This window comes from Priapulus caudatus, unplaced genomic scaffold (assembly GCF_000485595.1).
Source record: "Priapulus caudatus unplaced genomic scaffold, Priapulus_caudatus-5.0.1 Scaffold13, whole genome shotgun sequence".
NCBI classification, from domain to species: Eukaryota; Metazoa; Priapulida; class Priapulimorpha; order Priapulimorphida; family Priapulidae; genus Priapulus; species Priapulus caudatus.
The window spans coordinates 1,247,420-1,252,680 of NW_014577074.1; positions in this window are offsets into that span (position 1 = coordinate 1,247,420).

Consider the following 5,261-nt stretch of genomic DNA (forward strand, 5'->3'; position numbering starts at 1 on the left):
ACTGAAAGCGCATGCACAGTACAAGACTCGCCGAGGACGAGTTAATCCTTTTAATGAAGACCATGATGAGGATACTACGACTGAAGGCTCAGATCATGAGTGGTGCAATAACGTACGAACTCAGAGTAATCGGCAAAACTGTCACAAACCTGTCCCCGGCTAACAAAGACCCTTAAAGAAGACAGTGATGAAGATGCTGCGAGTGAAGGCTCAGCTTATGAGTTGAGCAATAACGTACGAACTCAGAGTAATCAGGGAAACTGTCACAAAGTTGTTCCCGGCTAAGAGGATGGCAAAGTGCCGGACAACCGGTAATAATAATGCAGGGCCTTATATGGTGTGTCTGTAAACATGCTGCCATCCAAGTTGTTTGCTGACAATATACACCCACATAGGGGTGGGCTACGGACATGGAATAGTGCTGTCCACAAGCCTATTGGTATACGCTGTAAGAAGGTGGTGAAACTGAGAAACAAGAAAATATACTAAATGTCCTTCATAGTCTTTGAAGATGGTAGCCAGCCTATTCTTGGCTACCAGACCAATGTACAGATGAAGCTCACACGAGTACAGTATAACAACTTCGGCATAGTCGCTGCCTCGACGACGCAAGAAGACTTTGCGAAGGTGTTTGATGGGAAGCTGAAAGAGATATTTCGCTGGCAGATGCAATTTCCAGAGCACAAATATCTGAACCACCCCATGAGGATTTGTGTACATACACAACACCACTTGCCATCTAATGAAGTATGAAATGATAAGTCAGATTAGGGGTGTTATGGTGACGGATGACCCCGGGGCAGGTCATCATGAAGGGGTGGACTAACGAGATGAGGGACATGCCAAGGAGCATTAGTTCATACTTTATTTATAGGTATACTTACTATTCGAAATGGTATCATCATAAAAGGTGGACGAATAGTCATCCCTGTCTGTCTAAGGATGGAGATGAAAGAAAACGTCCACCAGGGACATCTGCAGATGAACTCACTAGGAATGTCGTCAAAGATCTGACAATGTGTAGAAGCTTGCAGGACTTGTGCGACATCGGCTGTGAAACAGCCTGCAGAGTTACCCATCGTCACCGAGGAACCACGAAGACCATGGCGATAGGTAGATTCCGACTTTCTCTCAAGGGTAAGCTGTGAATAACTGATCACATTAGACTACCATAGCAATTTTCTTGAGATCGATCGACTGGAAGATTAAGAACATGAATAGTCACTTAGCCAGATATAGTGTCCCTGAAATGGTATCACTGACACTGGCACCCACTTCACATCGGAATGCACATCCAATCGTTCTAACTTGACTGGAATTCCAGCAGGAGCTTATCAGCCCAGGCAAGAGTCACGTCAACAGAGTGGCTGAGGCTGCTGTAAAGACTGCAAAGAAGCTCATGAAAAAGGGTTACGCTGCTGGGGAAGACCCATTCTTAGGTCTAAGAAGTGTAAGAGTAACACCTAAGTGTATGAAACACAGTTAACACACCAACATAAGGCACGACCAGTTTCGCTCAAAGGCTGTTTGAGAGGCAAATGACGAGTGCCATGTCCACCAGTGACGCCAAGCTTAGACTGGGATACATTGATCCATAAGAGGAATCGTGAACATGCACGCACGCACACACACGCGCACGTACACATGCACGCACGCACACACACGCGCACGTACACATGCACGCACCACACACACGCGCACGTACACATGCACGCACGCACACACACGCGCACGTACACATGCGCGCACGCACACACACGCAGACACACCGACGCGAACGCGCGAGTACTGTGGTATACCATAATATTATATTCTTTCACGCTATAGACATCTTTCATCAGATTAGTTGTAAAATTGCAAACAACACAATTTCCTGTTAGATTTTCGTTTTGACTGAATTTCCCGTTCAGCTCATTCACGTTTTATTTTTAGTTTTTTATATTTATCTATAATATTATTCTATTTTTTTTAATGCTTACTAATCGTACTTATTTACTAACCGCTTACGCAAATAAAACCATTATTCCGTTCTCAACTGTTGATAATGTCATTGCAAAATTTATTTTCATTTATACAATCAACGGTAATTAGCAATTTGTAAGATTTTTGAAAACAGGTGCATTTTTTAAACAACAGATGCACATTTTATCACTTCACCACATTTCACCTTTCAACTACATGTTTGTTCTACGTTTTTATGTTTCATGCATTATCCTTTAATGTATATATCTCACATGTTTTACTATACTTTATTCGCACCAATAACAGTTCCCTATATCACAGTGCATATGAAGACTTAATTATCTCGTCATTATATTATCACTTAATTATACATACAAATCTAAGTAGAACAAAATTCTTCATGATACACAACTATAAGAGTGCACAAACGTTAAATATACTGGGTATATTATCCCTGTTATATCAAAGTTTAACTCCTTAATTATATATGTATAAAATACCAGCGCACGTTTCATAAATATACCATCAAAATAATATTGAACAGAACCATATAGGCAATTTTTAACCTAAATAAAAATAGAACATACATCACAGGAAAAGTCTACATTACCCACCTTTCTTGATGTTCATGATTAGAAAATTACCAAACTATACATTTACAAAAAATATATTCATCTTTCTGAATAACGCATTTCCTAAACACACAAAAATAACACGTATAAAAATACGTTTGGTGGAAAAATGTGATTTCAGCGAGTCACCAACAGTAACCAACCCTCTGCCTAAACACCAAATAATAATAAATTTCATATATAAAAAATTCATCATACAATTTCTTCATTTTTCATTTAGATACCTAAATTAAACTTTGAATATACAGCTTCTCAAGTGACCAGCGGTAGACTAACAGATGTATGAGGCTAAAATACAAGAAATCTAACATNCCACTGTTTCGGCGTGTATGTGAACACATTTGGGACTAACAGGGTTTACTAGAATCCCACCACTCCACCACAGAGTCACTGCAGTAGACGTTAGATGAGCGCTGTCGCTCTGCGGCACTTGTTTAGTAGAACAATTCTTGCGCTTGCAGCGCGGCATTGATTGCTGTACAGGAGGGGGGGGGGCTGACCACCGATGGGATGAGGGCGACAGCAACTCTTTTTTGGAATTGTGAAACAATCTGCAAAACGGTTGTAACCTGCTTTGCCACTCAATTACACAATTTAACCCATGCATCAGCTGCTGTTTTGTACAGCCGTACGACTATTATACTTGGCAATAATTAATTGGTATATGTGTAAATATATTATTTAAGTCCAACAGAAGGGGGTGGCTGGCCCCCATCCCCTGGATCCGCCACTGGGTAAAATGCATTCATTTATACACGTTACTTCACACCTATGAAGTTGACGAGTTTTGCGAATTTGATTTTAGGTGATGTGATGTACGCTGTTAACCACAAGAAACATGGTTGGAAACTATCTTTAATTTCTGCATAGGTGTGAAGTTATTGCATAAAAATACTAATTTAACACATTATTTACCCCATTATTTTACTCTACCGTTAAAACCCCGCCAGGTCTGCAGGAAATGCGTCGTAGGTGGAATGTGTAGGTAGCATAGTTTATTAGGCAGGCTGTGTGCATGAAGTAATACACTACTCTTGTGAGCAACTGTGCAACACGTAGCAGCTTCAAACCACTTCTGCAATACTAATCTAGCTCCATATACAAGTCAAATACCATCTCAGTTTATGTCTCATCAGCAGAGCCACTTTTCACACGGGCAAGGAAGAGGTCAAGCCAGACTTAGGCAGATATGCTTCAGACGCTCCAGAAAAATGCTCCACTGCAAGCAATGCCACTGAAAATTAGAATTTAAAAAAGAACCCCTAGAATTATACATATGAAGTAGATAATTTTAGTTTCTTTAAAAGCAAGGAACATGTTTTTTGACCATTTTTGTATTTTCTCAACCGTTCTGGGGCCGGATTCATCAACGTTGCGTAAAGTGTATTGCGTACACCGAGTTTCTACGAAGTACGTACGCAAAGCTCGTAGGTGCGATTCATCAACGCAGCGTAGCACCTGCGTACGCAAATGTTGATGAATTCCAGTGTAAATCCTCTGCGCCATCGTGGCTGCTGGCTGTTGAGAGGCGTGCCTAGCATAAACCAATCACACTGTGCGACACATACCGATAGGAACCAAACTGACGCCTCTCTTGTATTTAAACCATATGGCTCGTCTAGCTCTGTCTACATGAGTGCTGGGGGATGTGATAGTGTCCACATTTTCGTTTGTATGATTGCGTTCAACACTCATGAAAGCAGCGACACGTACACATGCGTGCGTGCGTGCGTGCGTGTGCACGTACACGTGCGTGCGTGCGTGCATGTGCACGTGTGCGTGCGTGCGTGCGTGTGCACGTACACGTGCGTGCGTGCGTGCATGTGCACGTGTGCGTGCGTGTGTGCACGTACACGTGCGTGCGTGCGTGTGTACGTACACGTGCGTGCGTGCGTGCGTGCGTGTCACGTACACGTGCGTGCGTGCGTGTGTACGTACACGGGCGTGCGTGCGTGTGTACGTACACGGGCGTGCGTGCGTGCGTGTGCACGTACACGTACGTGCGTGTGCACGTACACGCGTACACGTGCGTGCGTGCGTGCATGTGCACGTGGTGCGTGTGTGTGCACGTACACGTACGTGCGTGTGCACGTACACGTGCGTGCGTGCGTGCGTGTGTACGTACACGGGCGTGCGTGCGTGTGCACGTACACGTGCGTGCGTGATTGTGCACGTGTGCGTGCGTGCGTGGTGTGTGCGTGCGTGCGTGTGTGTGTGCGTGCGTGTCACGTACACGTGCGTGCGTGCGTGTGTACGTACACGTGCGTGCGTGCGTGCGTGTGCACGTACACGTGCGTGCGTGCGTGCGTGCGTGCATGTGCACGTGCGTGCCTGCGTATGTGTGCACGTACACGTGCGTGCGTACGTGTGTACGTACACGGGCGTGCGTGCGTGTGCACGTACACGGGCGTGCGTGCGTGCTTGTGTACGTGTGCGTTCGTGCGTGTACACGTACACGTGCGTGCGTGTGCACGTACAAGTGCGTGCGTGTGCACGTACACGGCGAACTACGAAATCGCTTATAACGAAAACAATGCCAATTAGCTATGACAAAAGAAGCGTCAAAGGCGCCGCCCGTCTGTGTGTGTAGTATGGTAATTATTTATTTATTTTTAGTTGAGTAGTAATTTTATAATGTTTTTTTCAATAAAATAATGTATGCTGCGG